Source organism: Rana temporaria, chromosome 6 (genome assembly GCF_905171775.1).
Source record: "Rana temporaria chromosome 6, aRanTem1.1, whole genome shotgun sequence".
Classification (NCBI taxonomy): Eukaryota; Metazoa; Chordata; class Amphibia; order Anura; family Ranidae; genus Rana; species Rana temporaria.
Window position 1 is genome coordinate 48,412,025 of NC_053494.1, and position 26,065 is coordinate 48,438,089.

Consider the following 26,065-nt stretch of genomic DNA (forward strand, 5'->3'; position numbering starts at 1 on the left):
AAATTTTTGAAGTGATCAACAATAACGGCGGAGATACTCATTACTGAGTTCATGTTTGGAAGTTGGATTTCTGTTTTGGGGGGGGGTTTAGTTTTTTTTTGGAGGTGTGGTCCTAAACTTTTGATCAGCTAAAAAACAGCCTGTTTCAGTGTATTCGTTATTTTCAATTAATTGAATGCTCAAAAAATGTTTTGTCTCACTCTCATTTCTTCTTAATGCATGTTTGCCATTTTTCAAGTGGTCTTAAACTTTTGATCAGGACTGTACTTGGTGATAGGATGGAATCAATCAAACCTTTAAAAATACTTATGTGTGTCACTGGGGAGCTATCCTGCTGGATGCTGCCACCCCATGTGACTCAGGTGGCCATCTTGTGTCAGGCAAAGCCTATTTAAGGCCCTGGCTCCTGGCTTGGTGCGCATTTTGCAAGTGGATAAGGTGGGGACAGATACCATGCCTATTAGGACCACTCTGGAGTAAGGGAAAGGTTCCTGACAAGGAGGGAAAGAGTAGAGTCTTCGGACATCTTCCTGATTTGGTGCTGCACGGCCTGGCCGTATTCTGCCCTTCTCAACAGATGCTGTCATTCCAGCTGCAATCTGCTCTTGTCATGCTCCTTGATCTATGAGTATACCCAGCTGGGTGGCCTTCATGCCATGTTTGTTGTGAACTGTTACTGCATTAATTCAATCCAAGTTTTGTCTGCATCTGCCTATGTGAGTTATTGTCTTCACACCACGCTGCACCACAACTATAACCATGTATGACTGAGCCCCAAAAAAGTAATTTGGATATATACTTTGGGTAATCCTGCACAATATTGAGCACAATTGTATTTTCTACTACCTTTCATGCTGCATGTGCTACTATCTAACCCAACCTTTTTTAACCAGGGTGCCCAGGCATCCTGGGGTGCCTTGAGATTTCTTCAGGGGTGCCTTGGCAAAATGATTACAAATTGCCCAAAAATCATATACACGCCAGAGGGTGGATGAAGCCTGCCTTTTAGTTACACAAAGCCATGGGTTTTCATTGTGCACCATTACTACCTTCTAGCTGCCAGGCATCCTAACAACCAATGACATCATCAGTTGAAAAGTAGGATATCGGTTGTCTGCAGAGCATCCTTGTTTTATTCTCCCCTGCCTCTCTCTGTTAGCTCTGGGGTCACATTAGCTGAGTGATGGAGAAAAACTGAAGAAGAGAAACACTGGAATACTAGTCAGTACCAGTGTGCAGAAGTGTATTTGATTTGGAAGAATAATTTGCCTCTAATGTTGGGTGTCCTACATTTGTGGATGTTAAAGCATTTTATCAAATTATTAGAATAGTTTTTTACATCTTAGAATGGGGTGTCTCGAGGCTGTCGATAATTTGAAAGGGTGCCTTGAGATTGTACATCATTTTAAAGGGTGCCTTGACTAAAAAAAGGTTTAGAAACACTGATCTAACCAATGATGTACCCAACAACCCTTTGAGTTTATACTGTATGTCTCAAATTATAAATGTGATACATTTTGCTGAAATACAATTTTCCTACCTATAAGGCCCTGTACAAATTGATGAAAACGGACTGAAGTTCAGTTTCATCGGTCCAAACCGATCGTGTGTAGGCCCCATCGGTCTGCTGTCCTTTGGTCCAGAAACAGAGAACTTGCTTTAAAATTGGACCGATGGACGCCTAACCGATAGGTCAAAACCGATGGTTAGTATGCAAAAGCATCGGTTCCAAACCCGGGCATGCTCAGAATCTATTCGACGCATGCTTGGAAGCATTGAACTTCATTTTTCTCTGCACGTCATTGTGTTTTACGTCACCGCGTTGGACTCGATCGGTTTTTGAACTGATGGTGTGTAGGCACATCAGACCATCAGTCAGCTTCATCGGTTAACTGATGAAACTGAACTTCAGTCCATTTTCATCAGTTTGGACTGATCGTGTGTACAAGGCCTAAGAGCAGGTCAGTGGGGGATTTTTAAACATTGACCTGGGTTTTTAGCATGTTGTATGTGCAATAAAATTTGTAAGCTTTGTGATAAGCTTCACTTACCTTTTTTGTACATAGACTAAATTCATTAGAGTCTTTTGAGCCCATATTTTCAGGTGAGTTTCTGCAGTTTTTCATGTATTCATTATTATAGCATTGGGGGCTCCAAACTATTCATTGTTGGATGAATTTTAATATATGCACTTCAGGACCTAAACACACATTTTCTTTTAGAGTGGTCCCTGTGAATGTTAAAGTGTTACTAAAGCCACAAAAGTAAAATCAATCTGTATATGCAGTAAAGCATGCCTGTTATACTCACTGTGGAACTTAAGAGGTTAATCCTCTGCATTGTGTAAAAAAGGCTGTGTGATCCTGTCTCTCTGATCCTCCTCTTCTTCCACTGACTCCAGACCATTTCCTGATAGAACAGAGCATTAGGAGACAGGCTGCACATGCTCAGTTTGTTGTGTATTGCTAGAGGATTTTTTTCTTTTTGGGAGAGTGCATGTGATCAGCACAGGACCAATCAGCACTGTCCAGACAGAGGGTCAGTGTAAGATGACAACTCCTACCAGCTTTAAGCAGACAGTGATACAAGTCATAAGACTGCTATATACTTCTGATGAGAAAGGGTATTTATCAGTTTATATGTTCTAAAACTATTGCATTTCCATGCTCTATGTACTGTGGGAGACCAGATATAGTGAATGCAGGGTCCTGGGTTGAGTAACAAGTTAACCAAATGAAACCAATGGCTATTCTTTATAACTGATAGTTATACCTTGTTCTGATCAACCCCTTACTGCTTTGTTGTTTTCATATACTGTACATATCCTTCATGAGATTTCACATAGTGAACATCTGTGTATGCCAATCAAATTTTTATTGGGTGATTAGTCTCCTGAAACATTTCCTTTGGGCATGTCCTATTCTTGTTTAAAAGAGCTCATTGCTCATGTAGAAATTTTGTAATCCTACCTAATATTTGGGTCTGATGATAAAGATAGCCCATGAGACTAAACTTTACCAGCCCACCCCTAAACAATGTTATGTCAAGAATGTAAAGGATGCTCCATAAGTTCTAATTAAATCAGGTTTATACTCTGTCTTCTTCAGCATTGATAAAAATATGTTAAAAGCTTTTTCTACTTGTTCCCAGACATAGACAGCACTCTGTGTTTCTAAATAGGTTCACATAATTTCAACTGTTCCAGTACACAGTGCATCTTTTAAGTGTGGCAGAAGAGATTATTCTGCAACTGACACAGCATGTCATTCAACAGTTGTGTAGTGAATTTGTCATACATGCACAAGCTGATTAGAATGTCAATCCCAATTTTTTACAGTACTTCTATTTGATAATATACAGTGGGGATCGAAAGTTTGGGCACCCCAGGTAAAAATGTGTGTTAACCACTTAAGCCCCGGACCAAAATGCAGCTAAAGGCCCAGGCCAGGTTTTGCGATTCGGCTCTGCGTTGCTTTAACAGACAATTGCGCGGTCGTGCGACGTGGCTCCCAAACAAAATTGAGGTCCTTTTTTTCCCACAAATAGAGCTTTCTTTTGGTGGTATTTGATCACCTCTACAGTTTTTATTTTTTGCGCTATAATCAAAAATAGAGTGACAGTTTTGAAAAAAATGCAATATTTTTTACTTTTTTCTATAATAAATATCCCCCAAAAATATATAAAAAAAATAAAATTTTCCTCAGTTTAGGCCGGTACGTATTCTTCTACATATTTTTGGTAAAAAAAAACGCAATAATCGTTTATCGGTTGGTTTGCACACAATTTATAGCGTTTACAAAATAGGGGATAGTTTTATTGCATTTTTATTAATGATTTTTTTTTTTACTACTAATGGCGGCGATCAGCGATTTTTTTCGTGACTGTGACATTATGGCGGACACTTCGGACAATTTTAACACATTTTTGGGACCATTGTCATTTTCACAGCAAAAAATGCATTTAAATTGCATTGTTTATTGTGAAAATGACAGTTGCAGTTTGGGAGTTAACCACAGGGGGCGCTGAAGGAGTTATGTTTCAACCTAGTGTGTGTTTACAACTGTAGGGGGGATGTGGCTGTAGGTCTGACGTCATCGATTGTGTCTCCCTATAAAAGGGATGACACGATCAATGACGGAGCCACAGTAAAGAACGGGGAAGCCGTGTTTACATACAGCTCTCCCCGTTCTTCAGCTCCAGGGAGCGATCGCAAGGGGGTGGCTAGAAACGAATAGCCGCCCCCTAATCCCGGTTCGCTCCCAGACGATTTCTGACCGCCGCATGTATCGTTAAGTTAGATTTTATTTCCATCATTTACACTTTCAAAATTACAGAAAACAAAAAAATGGTGTCTGCAAAAGTTTGGGCACCCTGCAGAATTTATAGCATGCACTGCCCCCTTTGCAAAGCTGAGACCTGCCAGTGTCATGGATTGTTCTCAATCATCGTCTGGGAAGACCAGGTGATGTAAATCTCAAAGGTTTTAAATGCCCAGACTCATTTGACCTTGCCCCAACAATCAGCACCATGGGTTCTTCTAAGCAGTTGTCTAGAAAACTGAAAATAGTTGAGGCTCACAAAGCTGGAGAAGCTATAAGAAGATAGCAAAGCGTTTTCAGATGTCAATATCCTCTGTTCGGAATGTAATTAAGAAATGGCAGTCATCAGGAACAGTGGAAGTTAAAGCAAGATCTGGAAGACCAAGAAAAATATCAGACAGAACAGCTCGCAGGATTGTGAGAAAAGCAAAACCCACGTTTGACTGCACGATCCCTCCAGAAAGATCTGGCAGACACTGGAGTTGTGGTACACTATTCCACTATAAAGAGGTACTTGTACAAATATGGTCTTCATGGAAGAGTCATCAGAAGAAAACCTCTTCTACGTCCTCACCACAAAAATCAGCGTTTGAACTTTGCAAATGAACATATAGACAAGCCTGATGCATTTTGGAAAAAAGTTCTGTGGACCGATGAGGTTAAAATATAACTTTTTGGCCGGAATGAGCAAAGGTACGTTTGGAGAAGAAAGGGCACAGAATTTAATGAAAAGAACCTCTGTCCAACTGTTAAGCATGGGGGTTGATCAATTCTGCTTTGGGGTTGTATTGCAGGCAGTGGCACAGGGAACATTTCATGAGTAGAAGGAAAAATGGATTCAATAAAATTTCACCAAATTTTGGATGATAACTTGATGCCATCTGTGTAAAAGCTGAAGTTAAAGAGAGGATGGCTTCTACAAATGGATAATGATCTTAAACACACCTCAAAATCCACGGGGGATTACATCAAGAGGCGTAAACTGAAGGTTTTGCCATGGCCTTCACAATCTCCTGACCTCAACATAATTGAAAATCTATGGATAGACCTTAAAAGAGCAGTGCGTGACAGACAGCCCAGAAATCTCAAAGAACTGGAAGACTTTTGTAAGGAATAATGGGCAAAGATACCTCAAACAAGAATTGAAAGACTCTTGGCTGGCTACAAAAAGCGTTTACAAGCTGTGATACTTGCCAAAGGGGGCAGGTACAAGATATTAACTCTGCAGGGTGCCCAAACTTTCGCAGACGCCATTTTTTTGTTTTCTGTAATTTTGAAAGTGTAAATTATGGAAATAAAATAAAACTTTTTTGACATATTATAAGAATGTCTAATTTGTAATTTGATGCCTTTTGGAGATTTTTCCATCTTTCCTTGGCTTCGTTATGCACATTAATACAAATTTTTACCTGGGGTGCCCAAACTTTCGATCCCCACTGTATACTGTGATATTGGGGGTGTTTAGCTCAAGTGATAGATGTGTTTTTGTGCAGTGAGTCAACGTCAGACAGGAGTTATAGTTAAGGTCCTGGTAGCCATGTTTATTAACCTCCTTATCGGTAATCCCGAGTCTGGCTCGGGGTGAATTTTTTATACCAAAAGCGGTATCCCCGAGCCAGACTCTGGATCGCATTACAGGATACAGGGGGAAGTTACTTACCTTGTCCCTGGATCCTGAGATGTGTCCCCACTGTGTGTGCGGACTCCTCCGCTGTGTCTCCTCGCTTGATTCACAGTGCTGCCGAGCTCTGTTCCCTGCGACGTTACGACGCACAGGGACGGAGTTTGGCGCCAAATTCAAAAAGTGAAAAACACAATACACATACAGTATACTGTAATCTTACAGATTACAGTACTGTATGAAATAAATACACACCCCCTTTGTCTCTAGTGGTTAGTCCAGTGTTCTGCATGCAGTTTTATATAATAAAAACTGTTCTTTCTGCCTGGAAACTGGAGATTGTCCATAGCAACCAAAAAGTGTCCCTTTACATCAAAAGTGCTTTTAGACCAGCTAGAAAACAGCGATAATAAATTAGAATCACTTGCAGAATTGAGCGATATCGATTTGTGGGGAAATTCGTTATCAAACAATAAAAATAATGACAGCAACAATTCTGCAACTGAGCAAATTTCAGTGTTTTTGATTTGATAAGATATTGAATAATTTTTATTATAATTCCATTATTATTTGTTATAATTATTTATAGTTATTTATTATATTATAATTTATGATTTTGTGTTTCAAACTTTATCATACCCAGGATGTCTACTAGACTCTTGTTTGGGCAGATTTAAGTGAGTTATTCCTAAGAATTGCAGGCCTACAATATAAAAACGCCAAATTTTCATGCAAAATAATTGTACCGCTTTGGGTACAAAATTCCAGACATAAAAATACCGCCAGGGAGGTTAGGGATGGGTTCACATCTAGGCCGCATATGGCTCACAGCAAGGGTCCAGTGCATCCCTAATCACCATTTCAGGTCAGATTTCAGCCCAAATGTTTTGCTGATTTCGGACTTGAAACGGACTAAAAGATGCACACCATGTGTAACATGGTGCCAGGTGGACCCCTCTCCCCACCGCCAATAAAATTATCTCCCTCTAACAATGTTCAGGGGTTCTTCTCCCTAACAGCACTTGTCAGATTAGAATTCGATTGCTGTGTGTGTCATATGTATTTAATCAGTTAATTAATAAACTGAAATCTGGTATGTCAGCACGGCAGATAATCTTGTGGTTCTCAATGGATTTGGAACACAAGTGCAGTGATCATTGCAACCATGCAACCAATCATTCTCCAACTCTCTAACTGAAAGCCTGTACCTCTGTACAGGGATGGACTGGGACAGAAATTTGGCCCTGGACTTCATCCAGACTGGCCCACTTTGACAGTTCTCCCCCAATGGCTGCCGGACAACTCCCACACCCCCCCTCCAGCCATCCAAGCCCCCTCTCCCCCTTCACTAGCCACTAGCCGTTCTACTTTATTAGAGTAGAACGGCTGGTACTGGTACTCTTATAGGCAGTACCAGTGGGGAAGCTAGACATTATTTCACCTGTGGCAAAGAATCAGTTCGGTACCCCCCTTATGGGACAAGATTAGGCAGAAGTGAGAAACTCCCAGGCCATAGCTGTTGAGTCAGCTGTCTGCCCCCTCCCTCCATGCTCCTGTGTCGTCGTCCCTGCTTCTTTGTGAGGGAGAGACAGAGGAGTGGAGAGGGGCAGCAGTCCGCTGTCACTGAAGCCGGCCCACTGAGCTACCGGCCCACCGGTAAACTCCCTGTGGTCCCAATGGCCAGTCCATCCCTGCCTCTGTATAAGAAAAAAAGATCAGGGAGTCTACAATGAGTTGACCACTATGTACAAAACAGAGACCTCCATTCCCCATCACTTATTGACCAATCGCACGCCTCAGGAACGTCAAGCATTGGAATCCTTGGAAACTCTAAAATCATAATCAGACTCGCTGTCAAGGGCGGTGGCATTGTGTTACAAATTAGATCTGATTACCTTTTAAAGAACACCACTTAGGCCGCGTACACACGGTCGGACAAAACCGATGAGAATGGACCGAGGTTTCATCGGTCCAAACCGACCGTGTGTATAGCCCATCGGTCTGTTGTCCTTCGGTCCAAAATTTTAAAACATGCTTTAATCGAACCGATGGCCCGCTGCACATCAGACAATCAGGCCACTTCAGTGGTGAACCGATGGAAATGGCCCGTCGGACCATTCTCATCGGTTTGGAACAACCGTGTGTACGCGGCCTTACTGTCTGACTCCAATACATATGAGAAAGGCTTAAAAATTATCCTTTATGAACATTCACTAACAAACCCAAACAAATATTGGCTGAAGCACAGGCTGAGGGAATCCTTAGCAAAACAGAGGCATCTTTTTTTCATAGGAAATGTTTTAAAGTGCCCTATTTTTTGTATAGAAGTGGTAAAAATCCACCAGGATGTCCACCAGCTGTTCCCTTTATATTGACAACTTTCTTCAACCTATTACAGGGGCTCTTCTTCATATATTAGAGAGGGCTCTCATCTTTTAGTGTTAATATGTCCCTACACATGGGAACCATCCTACCTATGGGTCTTGTTGGACGTCTGTTCTTTATACACCTCAATACCACATGCAGTGGGTCTCCAGGCTGTGGCTCATTTTCTTGCTCAGGATTCCTCCCTTAATACCAAGCAGACCGAGTTCATTCTTAGGGCCACTCAGTTTTGCTTGGAGCACAATTATTTCCGCTTTTAAGGAGACTACTTTCTCCAGAAGCAGGGCACAGCTATGGGGCAAATTGTGCCCCTAGTTATGCCAACTTGACCATGGCTATGGGAGACCAGGTGTGTCTGGAAAAACAATCCCAAAGAATTTGTGTCAGACTGCAATGCTAACAACTGTGCCTTACATTCACCTCAGTAGTTGATCCTTCATGCCTGTGTTTCCTGGATCTGGACCTGACTTATAATAATTCAACCATAATTGCAAAAAATTATACAAAGCCTACGACCGGGAACTCATTCCTCCACTTCTCCAGCTGCCATCACCTTAGATAGGTCTGAAATGTCCCTAAAAGTAAACTCTACCACCCGAGGCATAACTGCACTGGACTGGAAGATTACCAATAACAAGGTACAATACTAAAGAATACATTTTTGGCATAGGGATATATTACGGAACTGATCAATGAGGCTTACTCCATCTATTTAAATGATAATACATACTTCCTCCCCCGACCATTAGATTTGTCACCCAATATCATGTGGCACATTAAGATGAAGAACATTTTCACAAAGCATTGTTTCATTCTCACCCAGGACCCTCATCTAACACCATTGATTCCACCAATTTTTTACCGGCAAAAAAATCATGAAATTTACTGATGACATATATCTGTGACCCACATCCCAGCAGCACTCACACTCTTGATTCCTCTCCAGAATACCCCTCATAGACTGCAGACATGATAAAAGACAAGAGATGGTCAGAGATTGCAGACATGGAACAGTAAGTAGTCAGAGGATGTGCAGAGAACACAGGAGGTGGCCAGAGAATGCGGACAGGATAAAGGCGGTGGTCAAAGGATGCAGACATGGTACAGGAGGTGGTCAGAGGATGCACACAGGATACAGGAGGTGGTCAGACGATGTGGACAGGATACAGGAGGTGGTCAGAGGATGCAGACAGGATACAGGAGGCGGTCAGAGGCTGCGGAAATTGTACAGGTGGTGGTAAGAGGGTGTGGACAGAATACAGTAAGTGGACAGAGGATGTGGACAGGATACAGGAGGTCATGGTACAGGTGGTGGTCAGAGGGTGTGGACAGAATATAGTAAGTGGACAGTGCACTGCTCCACTGCACTGTCCACACCATAAGGCTGCTGGAATTTTAAATGCCAGAGGGGGGAAATGCAGCGGGCGCGGGCAGGTCGATCGGCACGGACTTGGGATCAGATCATCTCAGGGATTTCTGAAATTGCGCATGCGCAGTTCTCACCTGAACCTGTTGCAGCCATGTTTACACCATCGGCCAATACAGGCATTTACAGGCAGGAGAAAAAGTGCCCTGTTTTTACATGCTACCCGTAAATCTATGGGCGGTTCGCAACAATGGCATGTTTTGTTGCAAAAAAACATTGTGTCTTATGTGTTCACATGTCCCCCCATGGCAAGAAATCCTTTTCAGCCAATGGCAGAACCTTTATCATCAACTCTTTTTTCAATTGTTCCAAAACACATGTAGTATATTGCCTATCCTGTCTGTGCAGTATGCTCTACAAGGCCGATCCTCCCTATAGGCTCACTATGCAAGCCGCTTAGGGCCCCGCAAAGCTGTGAAGGGCCCCCAAATTACTAGAGGCCCCGCCTGGTGAGAAGTTATTTTCGCCCCCTCACCCCGCATCTAAACTCGCTGGCTGAGTCATTTCCGACAGCAGAACACCATATCCCCCCACTTCTCAAGTTTCTTTAATGTGACATGTCACTGTCGTCAGCGCCCCCCGCTTCTCATTTTTAATGTGCCATGTCATTTTGCTTAGGGCCCCAGGGAGGTCAGGATCGGCTCTACATTGGCCAAACCATCAGGACCCTACATGTCAGATTTGGAGAGCACAAACTTTTTGTTCAGAAAGGCAATCCAGTGTCCCACAACATTTTTCTGAACATCACAAAAAATCTGCAAGTGATCTTAAAGTATGGATCATTGAGTCCATACCCAAAAAATACTCACCACTTTCCAACGATTGTGTAAACAGGAAACTGTTTGGTTTTACACTTTAGATACTTTGATCTCCTACAAATCCCCCAGGTCTGTCAACAGAAACAAATATGGAGTAAAACCCAGTTGTCAACAACACTTTTGAACAATCCAGATATAAAAATCAAGTAGAAACAAAGAGTAAGGAAACAAAGAAAAAAAAAGGAAATAGAGAAAATGAGAGGGGGGGGGGGTATATAGAGGAAAGTATAGACACCGAAGAGGTGGTAAGACAGGGAGGTTAATTGGTGTTTAGGAAGATGAGAGAATATGATTGGCCCAGGGGTCCCAAATAGCATCAAATTTCTTAACTGTGTCTTGGGGAATACTAATTGCTTTTTCCTGGATTTCATGATTATTTTTATCCTTATATTCTTCAACTTTTTCTCAGTCATTTTTATTTTTATTTTTATTTTTATTTTCATCTTTATTTTCATCTTTATTTTTTTTATTCATTCTTTATTTTAATTGTATCTCTATTTTTATTTTTATTATGGGTTTTATTTTTATTTATTATTTTTTTCAATTTTTTTTATCTTATTTGTATCTTTATTTTTATTTTATTTAACACCATTTACAATTTTTATCCCCTTCTATTAAACTTTCTAGCACTGTGTATTATTTCTACATATTTTTTAACCTGCAATATAGTGTTACTGCAATCAGATATCAGTTGGATAATTTTGTATTCGTCTTCTTTCCACCAAGCTTGCAATTGCAAGTGTATGCATTTGTGCATAATTCATTTGGCTTGGTTCTGGGTCAGCCTATATAAGACTGACACTTGCACCAGCCAATCAGGTCTGAGGAAAAAGCGGAAACTTTGAAATGCGTTACCTAACACGTCACGTCTGGTCCAGGGCTCTGAGTGTGTTCCAAATTTGTTACCATACCGTCGGGCTGGATCCAGAGCTCTAGCTATTATCCTACTGGCTTTGGATTTTGTAATACATGCCTGTTGATCTTTATCGTCATGTGAGTAGCTATTTGGCTGTTTTAAAAAGCCTGGTATGTTTTTACTGCTAAACTTAGATTGGCGCACTTTTTTTGCTCTTATACCTTACCTCCGTATGGATATAGAGCTGGAATAAAAGTCTTTAAGAACCCAACATGGCATCCATGATCCAGTGATCATGGTTGCAGTGCTTCTCAGGCTTAATAATAAAGCGGGTTGGAAAGTCTTAGTAAGCTGCTGTCCAGCAGGGAGGTAAATGGTCAACTTATTTCCCGGTCTTTTCACTTGATGGGCCATTGCTGGGCTCTGCCTCCCTTCCCTGTGCATATAAATCAGAAGGGAGCTCTGCTAAGAGAGTTCCAGCCAAGTGGGAGCAGGGACAGGCTGACAGCTGCCATGCAATTCAATTCTCCAGTATATCTCCAACCCGGAGGGGCTCTGCTTGTCCCTGCTTTAGCTATCTTTTCTTCCATCTATTCTCACTGGAGATTGCCTGTCTGATTAAACTGCTGACATGCCTGGGACTGCTGAGACCTGTAGTCCTACAACACACAGTGTGCTGCATGGGAAGGGAGGACACAAACAGCTAGCAAGATCTCGGATATTTCTTTTGGTTCCTCATTCCAGCAAAGCTGCTACATACCTTATCATGGAGGGGGGGTTACTGGGACTTGTAGCTATGGACTCTTACTAAGCAGGTATGCCAGGGGAAGACACAAGCCTGTAGTTAGGGATGAGGGATGTTAGGAAAAGACTGCACTTAACGTTGAACTGTTATCTTGTGCTTCTCATCATGATTCACCATTTCTAGTAAAGGTTCTGAAATGTTTCCATGCCTGGTCTGAAGTTACTTAAAGGAGTGCATGGTGGTAATAGTGTATGGAAGAACAGGCCTGCAATGCACACAAGGCGTAAAGTGGTTATAAGCCATTGCTAGGGGCAACCAGAGCAAGACAAGAATGATATGACAGCCAGGCAGTGGCAGAGCGGTACCAGCAGGGGTGACGGGTCTCATGCATAGTGTGAAGAGTGGTTCAGAGTCTACCTCCTAAGCAGTTGGTGCCCAAGTAACCAGGACTGGACCCACCTGACAAAGACCCTAGGGACCTAGCCATATGGTACGGAATAGTTACGTATGCACAGATTGGGGTCCGCACTGGTTCCTTGCAGAACTCGCTGTGTCACTGGGAGATTTGTGGAACAGGACACTGCAATGTGGGGTCTCCTTCAAAAAGTCACTCCCTGAGCAGTTGTATGTATCGTGGGATTGGCAGGCATGACAGCTTGAAGTTACAATACATGGACACCGGGGTGTACAGCTCGCTTTTAAGTCTGGGTGCCGCTATAATGTTGATGTCAGATGAATGCAGCCTTGCCTGGTCCCGGGCATTAATGAGCACGTACACCATAGAGTCTGGAGGAAGGAAAAGGGTAAGAGAGAGCAAATCTCTGTGTACACCGGGCCAGTCAGCCCTGCTCACAGGTGGACTTAGCCTTTACATTGTACACCCTTCTACAGAGCACAACAAAGGCAGATCACTACACTAACTACTGGTTCAGGTTTGCTACATCAAGATCATCTTCCTACAATTCGTCATCCAATGAGTAGTCTGGTGGTGGACAGAAGACATAGGAAAATACATTGCTGTACCAGATAATAAATAGAATTACAAATTGTTTCAAAGGCAAAACAGTAAATATACTGTATATACATGTTGCCTGTGAATGTCTGGAGTTTTGCTTTAAAAACTGATATTTTTGGAGTTCCTAATGTTGCACAATGAGTTCATAGTTAATGTTTGCATGCCATATGCGTAATAAGAACATCAAAAAGGTTCTGATTGTTCTTCGCTTGCTCTATGAAGACTTCTATATATTGAGAACAAAGCAAAACACAATTATGCTAAGCATATAATTACAACAATGAATTAATTATAGTACACGGTGCTTAGAAAGAAAACTGTGGAGTATGCTCTCATCCCCAAGATCAAACAACATATAATTTTTGCTCACTCTTAACATCTGCCAGTGCAGTGTGTAACACATTATATCGCACAAAGAAATGGAAGGTGTCGGCTATAGCAACCAATAACATTCTGATTGCCATAATTTCAGAACATGTTAAAAAATATAGGGGTACAGGCTGGATTCTGTACCAAAAATGTTGTACCATGCACTATTATAGGATACTGTCTTCCATATAATAAAATATCTGAATGAGAAGCTTCAGACTGTACTACTATCAGTGAAGTAAGAACACATCCTGGACTGCTGCACTCTGTGGAATGGCGTCTTTATTGTAAAAAATCAAATGCGATCTAGCATTATACAGTCAAAAAGTGGACAAAACATGAACAAAAATGGCTAACGTGTTTCACATCTTGAGATGCTTACTCATAGCTTTGAGTAAGCGTCTCAAGATGTGAAACGCGTTAAGAATTGTGTCCTTGTTTTGTCCACTTTTTGACTGTATAATGCTGGATCGCATTTGATTTTATACAATAAAGATGTCTGTAACGGAACATCCCACACTCCTCTTGAGTGCTTCCGTCATATACCGCTTCCTATCAGTCTGGATATAGATATCAGATATTCCAGCTGCCCTCAACACACAACAAGACAAGACTTGTTTGTGTGCTAAACATGGAGTGTTTAATAGAACCAATAATGCAACCTTATATACAGTTTAAAGAGGAGGTAACCAGAACATAAATTAACATGAGCTAATTAACTAATCATTTACCCAGACTAGGCGACTCAGATATGACATTTCAGAGTTGACATCCCGTCTCCGCTCACCTGCTATAAAATACACATTATAATAAGTGTAAACACAGGACATATTCACACAATAGCAGGGTCAATTAGCATCTAAGAGTATGTGTCCCAACATGATGAATGAGTCACTCTTACAATTAACCCGTTCAGTTCAGAATCAACAAACAGTAAAAAGTTATTTACAGATATCCTGGAATATATTGTGGATAATAATTACATAATAATCCCATCTCATGTAGTCTAAGATATAATTTCTCAGTCATCCTATGCCACTAGTGGACATAGGATGATTTTAGACATAAGATGGTTCGGGGATGTCCCGGGTGAGTCTGTCACAATGCCATTCAACAGAGTACGGCAGTCCAGGATGTGTTCTTACTTCATGGATTTGTGCAGAGGCAGAATCTGTCGGTTTTGAGTGGGGCAAGAGCAACGTGAGGGTTCAGTGGCCTGGGGAGCGGTAACTTCTTTTTTGTACTACTAACAGGCGGAAAAATGTAATCCATCTACACTTTAATGCAAGTGAAGTAAATATTCCTGAACATGCAGGCAGATACAGCATTCATCGGAGGCTCTGAAAACAGCCATTCTGCTACATATCGCATTTCCTCTTCTACTGATTAACTTGCATAAATGTGTTTATTGAAAGCCATTGATGTTATAAAAGTATCTGTTCACAGACAGAAGTTGGTATATGCGTCAATATAGAAACATGTTAAAATTGGAATGTCTGTTGATGCCATGTCATATAGGAGCAGGATATGGCTGTATTATCATTCCTGTAATTCAAATTTATACTTCCCTGTGATTTATGCTACATCTCATCGGATATCATAAACTGTCCATGGCTCTCAATGTCAATATTTCGATGTAGAGGCGGGATCTACACTTCAAATACTGGAAAAAATCCTTGTTACTGAACTTATCTAAAGTAAAATTGAATTCAACTTATGTGTCTATTGAAGAGTTAAGCTGCTTAAGCTATATTACTGCATACATCAACATTCAAAACAGAACATACATTTCCATCCTAACTGGAGAACATAAATACATTGCAGGCCTACGTCCTAGCCTATTTTTTTCTTCTATCCATTTCTCCTAAATAGGATAGGCTAGTTCAAAAGAAGTGTACCTTCAAAAGAAGAAGGAAATAGGCTAGTTCTAAAGAAGCAGACCTTTAAAAGAAGACTGTGAATACACACAAACTCCTGCTGCCCACAGGGCCAAACACCACCATCATCAGTGGATATTTTTATGTATAAATGATAAATGCATACTTCCACAAATGGTGGTCTCCTGGGTCCACCACAAATTCTCAACTCTCATTGGTTCTTCCTGCTGACCTCTAGGTCACTTTTGTCTCCTGTAATGGGGCGAAGTAAGCTGTAGGAGCCACTGCAGGGAATCCAGGAGATTTAGACCTCCGGAGGTTTTTGTGGGCTTTGTACTGACTGGAGCAGCAGGAAAGGTAAGTATTCTTTTTAACGTACATTTCTGGGGCTTTTTTTTTTTTTTTTACGTAGTCACTTTAAAGTTATGTGTGATTTTCAATTTTACATGGGGAATTCTGCCTACTGTGCCCTGAGACCCCAATCCCAGCACATCCATTGGCCCTTCCTCTATATACCACTCCACCACACACAACTCATCTCCCAGTAGCCATGGCAACAGTAAGATGGGCCACCCAATGTAGAGCTACCTGTCCTGTATATTTTATATTGTATACCAACAAAAGAGCACTGGAGGCTTCTTGCACCATTTAACATTACACACTCTGTAAGTTTACGCTTATCTCTTGTTTGCTTCACCTCCCAGCTATAGAACAGAACTTGATAGACACTAACAATAATGTTTTCCCAAAGATAGTCACCTTGTTATGGTTGAAGGCTTGCTTTCCTCTTTGAACTATATGACTATGTCATTTGGAATTTTGTGCATCTGGAAGGGCTTCCCTTGTCATACAGGTTTGGACAAAGTTATTAAAAATTCCAATGAAAGGTTCTGTAAATCTATGAAGCTACATGGGGGTCAGGCCATCCGTATTACCACCAATAGATGAATAATAGACACTTTCTGTGCCCAATATCCTAAGGGTAAATTGTAGGTGGCATGTATTGAGCCCTTGAGATGTGCCAGATGTGTTGGTTTGGTGCTCTCATATAGAGGTCCCCAGGAAACTCCAGCAGGAGCAGGCACTCCCAAATGAGAGACAATACTGGGTCACTGCTGTAATATATCAGAAAGCTATATCTTCTAGATGTCCTTATTGGAATTACCAAAAATACTCCGGATTGAAGGTACAAAATTTCAAACTTACCCTGAGTTTACTTTTTTTTAAAGCAAGCAGGGTAAGAACCTGAATTGTACCTGGTATTAGCCTCTTGCGGTCCCTGTTAAGCTGTGTTGAAGTGTGAGAAAGTAGTAGAAGGAACCAATCAGTGTTGACAAGAAACATGCTGATCAGTGGCAGCCCATCCATGCTTCCGGCCCCTAATCTACATGCAGTGTGCCGGACGCATGTATTCCATTTAGTTTTTTTTTTCTTTCTGAAGCACGTAATTAGAGCCAGAGGCTCTAATAAGCTTCAAAAAAGGGTTGCGCCCTGGTCCCACCCATGAATATTCGCTCTTGTCACACTAATTCTCCTCCCGGCCAATTAGGGAGTGGGTCTGAGATCCGTTTCCAGATTGGCCGAAAGGAGAAGCATTCCATTTGGCCTAAGACAAGGAGAGAGGAGACGCATGGCCTAAGCCACTAGGATACCTGTGGAGGAGAGAAGGGGAAGCCGGAACCCTTTAAGCCTGTGTAGGAGAGCAGGGGAATGGGAAGCCATCGCCTGTGATGCCCGAGTAGGAGAGCAAGGGAAGCGGCAGCTGTCACCTGTGATGCCTGCAGAGGAGAGCAGGGCAAGGGGAAGCCACTGCCCGTCGCCCCAGGTGAAGAGCTTCCCGCCAAAGATGGGGTAAGTGCCGATTCTCCTGATGATCTGACCGGACCAGAGCCACCACTGATGCTGATAGGAGGAGAAAGCAGAGTGACAGAAAGATTAGCTCATCACTGTGCTACATCTCATTGCACTGCCTTAGCACAGACTGGGGCAAATTGAGTTGCTGTCAGACTGAGGAGTGAGGACATCTAACCTCAAAGGGAGGGGGGGTTCAGTGTCTTGGGGTTAAAGATGCAAAATCTGGTTTTGTTAATTCATCTTTTAATAGGCTATTCATTTTTTTGGCTGGAGATCTGCTTAGAGGTTGTGCTATATTTCCCAGTGGACCCAGACTTACCCTGTTTACCCTATTTATAGAATTTGTATTGACTGAAAGTGGAGGATATTAATTGTCTGTTATAATTGGTGTACAACATGCTACGGCTTGAATGCTGTCTCCCTTAACAATCCCAGGGCAGGCTGCATATTTGACATTGTCAGCACATGCACGTCTTCATATTGACTAAATAAATATATATATATCATTAGGAATGTGATACATTTTCCATGCTTACCAGCTGTCAAACAAAACGCTTCTTTTATTGCTGCAATCAGTATGTTACACGTCTGCTGCATGCTTTGCCTGTCATTGTTGTGTGTGGCTTAGTGTTGCTCTAGCAGACACACTTGACAGGTCATTATTCTGACAAACCCATATGTTTTAGGTTCCCTGCAGTTCTGATTATACATTAGTAGAGACTGGGGTTTATTTACCAAAGGTAAATAGGCTGTTCTCTTTGCAAAGTGAATTTTTTTACAAGGGAATTTTCCCTTAGATTGGCGAATGTGGTGCAAATTTTAAAAAAGTATCTAATCCCATGCGTAGCCTCTTTTGGGGGGGGGGGTGAGAAATGATCCTCCCAACCAGGATAGTGAACTAAACCTGTAGGTAAATAAGAAAAACAGAACCTTCACTAAGTGGAAAAATGGTATTCATAATAAAGTTGGCTGTGCTTCCAGACAGGACAGGGCCTCTATGAACGGAGTGGATTCCCATCATGGGAAAGGAATCAGTAATCTAAACAAAGTTTTTGGGAGCAGAACTACTGCAACCGACATATAACATTAACCACAGGCATATATATGCACGTCAGTATAAAAATAATACAAACTTTATATAATAAAAGGCTAATAACAATTCATAAATTCAATGTATATTATCAACAAAGGGCCCGATAGGAGTCCTGGTGGAATTGTACACATATACCAGGGTATATGCTGTAGAGTTATTTATAGAGATACATGCAGATTAATGTTGCAAGAAAGCCCTGTTGCAGGGGCCCTAAGGACGAAGCAGCATCTGTCTTTGTTTTAGAGACCTGAAGACAAGATTTGCAGTGATGAGGAGACCCTCCAACGTCACCCAACCAGTTTGGAACACAGTTCTAGTTATCCGGCAATAATCAGTCTTCTGATCTGGTATTAGTAGCATGGACAGGACTTGTGGCTGAAATCTTCTCTCTTTACATTTCTTCCATCCAGGATCAGTTCCCAACAACCCGCAAGTCAGGGAGTGGCATACATAATTTTACATTACAGAGTGATACTTGCAGTTGACAGTAGAGGACAGGGGATACCTAGACATGCAAAATTAAAATAATTAAAATAACTCAAAATAGTGATGTCATAAAAATGCAACCAGTTGGCACAGGCATAGACCACATTGCAGGATCCTTTGTTGTCACCCATGAAAGTGGTGCTAGCATCAGACAATGACAGCGGGTGCTGGTGACAGGCACCAATAGTGGGGTTGAATGAGGTAGGTTAGGCAAAATTTGGGTAAGATTTTTTTAAACTGGTAAATGAGTGGAAGGGAGGGATGAGAGCCCAGAGATAGGCTTCAAGATTTAATTAGACAATTGCTGAATTTGCAATTTTAAAGCTGAAATACCAATTTTAGTTGAACTGACTGTTACTCCTAAAGGGACAGAAAAGATGAAAAAAAATCCCTTACCCTTTACCCCTACCACCCTGAGCAGAACTAGTCCACTGCCTATTCTCAAAACTCAGAGATCAGGCCACCAAGGACAATGGCATATTTTACAATCTGCTATTAGCTTCTGCATATCGATGTCTGCACATGCACATGAGTCACATAAACATCTATGAGGCTTGAAGATGGATCTTGCTTTGCTGTTTAGGGAAAACGTGTTGGAAAAAGTGTAAGGAAGCTTTCAAAGTTTCCTTATGCCGCGTACACACTTTTGAAAAAATTCCGGCAAGAAAACTGTACATTTTTTTCCGGCGGAAAGTTGGCTCAAACTTGTGTTGCATACACACGGTCACACAAAATTCCGACTGCCAAGAACGCAGTGTTGTACAACACTATCATGAGCTGATAAAAATTAAGTTCAATGATTCCGAGCATGCGTCAAATTGATTCTGAGCATGCTTGTTTTTTTGCGCGGCAGAATTGCGTACAGTTGGAATTTCTGACAAGAACTTTTCTTGTCGAAAAAATTGAGAACCAGCTCTCAAATTTTTGCTGTCGGACAGAAAAAGTCCGATGGAGCCTACACACGGTCGGAATTTCCGACCAAAAGCTCACATCAAACTTTTCTTGTCGGAAATTCCGACCTTTTGTACGCGTCATTACACTTTAACAGGCACTTGTACTGTATGTAGAGGAGTACACAGATAACGTCTGATAAAAAAAAAGCTAGCAGTTGTTTTTTCTGTGTTGGGGATATTATTTTCAGATTCTAGTCACTATGAAATGCTGTCTGAGTCAATGCTTTCCTGGCACACACTGCAAAAGTGAACACAATTTAACACACTGTATGTGCCTTTCATCATCCGACTCCAAAAACAAAGATCTCTGCTAAAACTATAAAACATGATGAATTTTATATAACCAGAGTGCAATTTTTAATCTATTATAACCTCCTTCTAGCTTATAGGTTTTTATTTTAGTGCCTGCATATGGCTTCCCCAATCAGTGCACACTGTACTGTATCTGATAAGGCTTGGACCAAGCAAAAGAAAATAATTTCAGCTCCCACAATGCAGCTGTCGATCTGTCATCATATAGTAATTGGGACAGCATAGACATATGAAGACCAACTGCTTGACCAAAAGTCCAGACAATATTTTGTATTATTTAAAATATACATGGCCTTAAAATGGCTCCTTTAGGAGTAATTTTTACCAGTCACATAATTACTGTATATACTCGAGTATAAGCCGAGTTTTTTAGCACATTTTATTGTCCTGAAAATGCCCCCCATGGCTTATATTTGAGTCACCTTTTTGCGCCTGATCTCCTGGATTGGAGACCCGGTACCGGCCGGCCATAGCTTCTCTGGACCCCAAACTTGGCACACATATAGCCCCACTCTTCCTCTCATAGTGTGCAAAGTTTCTTGTCCAGGGGACATACGGCCGGGGAGCACCGATTTTTCAAATTCGGTTACCCCTTACATAGATAGCTGATTGATATATGGAGGCTGCTGCATAATAAAGAAAAAGACTACACGTTCTACTCCGCCCCACACAAAATATACTGCCGTATAGACCTTTTTTTAATACCACGTGCACAATTGCACAACAGTACGAGCGGCCAACATAGGATCCATTACGTGGTCGGACCACGTCCCAATTTTTTTGGTATATGAGATACAAGACCTAAGACAGAATAGAACCAATCAGTGGAGATTAAATGAGAGCCTGCTGCAAGATAAAGAGGTCTTAGAAGATGTAATTAAAGAGCTGAAGTTTTACTTTAGCACAAATCGATACCTCAGAATGTGATCCCGGAATTGTCTGGGAAGCACATAAGGTGGTTATCAGAGGGGTGTTAATAAAACATGGATCTAGGATTAAGAGAAGAATTAACTATTCTAGAGGGCAGACATAAACAAACAAGGTCAATAACAGTAGAGAAAGAGATGGTTAGGAAAATAACTGAATTTACAGATCTCCTGTATTACAAAGCAAAAGCAGCAATACAGAGATGTAAAAAGTTTGCATATGAATCAGGAGATAAGTGCGGGAAAAGATTAGCCAGACTGCTAAGGGAACAGAAGATGAGTATTTATATTCCATATATTAATCCACCAAAGAAATCGAAGGTTACGAAACCAAATGACATAGCGAAAGAGTTTCAAGAGTATTACTGTTTTTTTTATAATATACAGAGTAAGCCCCCGACCCAAGAACAGATTGATCAGTATTTAACGGAATCAGCAATACCGAGATTATCAGAATCTGATAAAGAGAAGTTAGATGACCCTATAACCGAGGAGGAACTTAAATTGGCAGTAAGCTCAATGAAAACGGGGAAAGCCCCGGGACCCGATGGCTACACAGGCGAATATTATAAAATTGTGTTCCCCTCGTTATCGAGATACATGGATAAATTATTTAATGCATTAGGGACATCGGCCAGTTTAGCCAAATAAACCTTATTAGCCTATACAGTGGGGATCGAAAGTTTGGGCACCCCCAGTAAAAATTTGTATTAATGTGCATAACGAAGCCAAGGAAAGATGGAAAAATCTCCAAAAGGCATCAAATTACAGATTAGACATTCTTATAATATGTCAAAAAAAGTTAGATTTTATTTTCATCATTTACACTTTCAAAATTACAGAAAACAAAAAAATGGCGTCTGCAAAAGTTTGGGCACCCTGCAGAATTTATAGCATGCACTGCCCCCTTTGCAAAGCTGAGACCTGCCAGTATCATGGATTGTTCTCAATCATCGTCTGGGAAGACCAAGTGATGTCAATCTCAAAGGTTTTAAATGCCCAGACTCATCTGACCTTGCCCCAACAATCAGCACCATGGATTCTTCTAAGCAGTTGTCTAGAAAACTGAAACTGAAAATAGTTGACGCTCACAAAGCTGGAGAAGGCTATAAGAAGATAGCAAAGCATTTTCAGATGTTAATATCCTCTGTTCGGATTGTAATTAAGAAATGGCAGTCATCAGGAACAATGGAAGTTAAAGAAAGATCTGGAAAACCAAAAGAAATATCAGACAGAACAGCTCGCAGGATTGTGAGAAAAGCAATTCAAAACCCACGTTTGACTGCATGATCCCTCCAGAAAGATCTGGCAGACACTGGAGTTGTGGTACACTATTCCACTATAAAGAGATACTTGTACAAATATGGTCTTCATGGAAGAGTCATCAGAAGAAAACCTCTTCTACGTCCTCACCACAAAAATCAGCATTTGAACATTTGCAAATGAACATATAGACAAGCCTGATGCATTTTGGAAACAAGTTCTGTGGACCGATGAGGTTAAAATAGAACTTTTTGGCCGGAATGAGCAAAGGTACGTTGGGAGAAGAAAGGGCACAGAATTTAATAAAAAGAACCTCTGTCCAACTGTTACGCATGGGGGTGGATCAATCATGCTTTGGGGCTGTATTGCAGCCAGTGGCACAGGGAACATTTCACGAGTAGAAGGAAAAATGGATTCAATAACATTTTAGCAAATTTTGGATGGTTAACTTAATGCCATCTGTGAAAAAGCTAAAGTTAAAGACAGGATGGCTTCTACAAATGGATAATGATCCTAAACACACCTCAAAATCCACGGGGGATTCCATCAAGAGGCGTAAACTGAAGGTTTTGCCATGGCCTTCACAATCTCCTGACCTCAACATAATTGAAAATCCATGGATAGACCTTAAAAGAGCAGTGCGTGACAGACAGCCCAGAGATCTCAAAGAACTGGAAGACTTTTGTAAGGAAGAATGGGCAAAGATACCTCAAACAAGAATTGAAAGACTCTTGGCTGGCTACAAAAAGCGTTTACAAGCTGTGATACTTGCCAAAGGGGGCAGTATAAGATATTAACTCTGCAGGGTGCCCAAACTTTTGCAGACACCATTTTTTTGTTTTCTGTAATTCTGAAAGTGTAAATGATGGAAATAAAATCTAACTTTTTTTGACATTTTATAAGAATGTCTAATCTGTAATTTGATGCCTTTTGGAGATTTTTCCATCTTTCCTTGGCTTCGTTATGCACATTAATACAAATTTTTACCTGGGGTGCCCAAACTTTCGATCCCCACTGTATATCGGTGATACCAAAAGAGGGGAAAGATCTGGCCCTTTGTGGAAGCTATTAACCGATCTCCCTGTTAAATTCGGATGTGAAGATGTTCGCTAAGGTATTAGCGAATAGGATACAACAGCATATTCCAGACCTGATACACTTAGATCAGGTGGGATTTGTCCCTACGAGGGAAGCACGTGACAACACTATTAAAGCTGTCAACCTGGTGCAGATAGTGAACACACCACAGACGCGGTGTGTATTTTTGAACACAGACGCAGAGAAGGCATTTGACAGGGTGAATTGGAGTTTTATGCGGGCAGTTTTACAGCATGGAGGCTTTGGGAATAAAATAATAAAGTGGATATTTTCTATGTATTCAGGTCTAACGGCTCAGGTACGGGCTAATGGAATACTGTCAGAGCGTCTTCAGATTTCGAATGGGACAAGACAGGAGTGCCCCTGTCCCCACTCCTCTTCGCCCTGTCACTGGAGCCCTTCCTGTGTACTCTACGTTTAAATCGGAATATCTCAGGAATACAAATAGGGAAGAGCCACTGTAAAATCACAGCCTACGCAGACGATATGTTGTTTACTCTCACTAAACCGTTGATCTCAATCCCGAACTTGATGAGGGAATTTGAGAAATACGGATCCCTATCTAATCTACGTATCAATTTCAATAAGTCAGAAGCAATGGGAGTTAATGTCCCACATACATCGATAACACATTTAAAACAAAAATGTAAGTTCAAATGGACAAACAGAGCATTGACATATCTGGGCACACAATTACCAGTGAAGGTGGATAAGATCTTCGATTTAAACTTCCCACCATTACTGCAAAAGGTGAAGATGTTATTGGACAAGTGGGATCAGGGGTTTCATACCTGCTTGAGCCGATGCAATATAATTAAGATGAACATACTCCCGAAAATTCTTTATTTATTACAAACTTTACCAATACATATCCCAGTGAAGTATTTCAAACAGTGTCAGAGAGTGATTTTTGAGTTTATTTGGGCACACAAAAACCCCCGGATACAAAGGAAACAACTAATGCTTACTAAGCAACAGGGAGGACTAGGGGTGCCAGATATACAGAAATATTATTATGCCTTTCAATTTGAATAGGTTAATAGATTGGAACAGACACTCAGACACCAAGTTATGGGTACAAATTGAACAGTCCCAATCTAAGATACTATTAGAAAAAGCACCATGGTGGTTTGCATCACTACCTAAAGAAATAAATAAGAACCCTATACTGGGAAATCTGGTGAAGATTTGTGCAACAGCACTTTCTATGATTGGTATCGACCCTGGGATCTCTCCATTGTATCCGGTGATAGGCAATCCCCTCTTCCCATTGGGATATGAAGATGGTGCTTTTCGGCACTTAAGGGACAGAGATTGTATACAGGTAGTTAATTATATCCGAATGGGAAGATGGGTGACAATAGCTGACTTGATGGAACAAGAGAATGTATTCTGTCTAAAATTTTGGAACGCACTTCAGATGGTCCACTTCCTGAATACTTTACCGAATCCGGGGGGTTTTGAAAGACCACTAATGAGATTAGAGAAAATGTGTATTGAAAAAGGCACACTATCACACACTCTTTCAATAAGTTACGAACTACTAGCACAGTCGGGAAGTTACCCTCTGAAGTGCATTCAAGAGTGGGAACATGAATTAAAAAAAACATTTAGTAGTGAACAGCGACAACGCATATACAAACAAGCACACAAAACATCAATTTGTGCAAGGATACAAGAGACAAATTAAAAGATCTTTGCGAGATGGTACAGGACACCTGAAAGGCTAAACCAAATTTTTTCAGAGGTATCGGATAAATATTGGAGGTGCCAGGGAAGTAAAGGGACGATGCTGCATATATTCTGGGATTGTCCCATGCTAAGGAGTTTCTGGCGAGAGATTAAAAGGGTCCTCCAGATTTGTTTAGAATATGAGATCCCCGATGACCCAGAATTCTATCTTTTACATATGAACCAAATATCAGAGAAAGCATATAGGGAAACAAGCATATGCCACCTCCTAGATGCCGCAAAGGCTTGTATAACGAAGATGTGGAAGTCACCATTCGCACCAACCATAGCGATGTGCATATGTAAAGTAAAGTAAATTAGCAAACTGGAAGAATTAGTATGGATAGCACAATACCACCAGGAAAGGTATTTAAGAACATGGACTTCCTGGAAGTCCTTCTTGGACTCTAGGGTAGAGGTTTAAAGAGGGTAAGGGGGAAAGTTTTTATAAGAAGCCTGTATCCCGAAAGGGACACAGACTTAAATAAATCTCTGAGAGAGGCTCTAGAACTACTGGAAATCAATAAAGATTTAACTGGAATTTTTTTTTCAAAGCTCTGGTCCTTAAATAAATCTTAAATAATCTTGACTATATACAGTATATACCCTATATTACCAAAAGTATTGGGACACCTGCCTTTACATGCACATTAACTTTAATGACATCCCAGTCTTAGTCCGTAGGGTTCAATATTGAGTTGGCCCACACGTTTCAGCTATACCAGCTTCAACTCTTCTGGGAAGGCTTTAGGAGTGTGTCTATAGGAGTGTTTGACCTGTCTTGCAGAAGTGCATTTGTGAGGTCAGGTACTGATGTTGGACGAAAAGGCCTGGCTCGCAGTCTCTGCTCTAATTCATCCCTGTCAGGTTGAGGTCAAGACTCTGTGCAGGTCAGTCAAGTTCCCCCACCCCAAACTC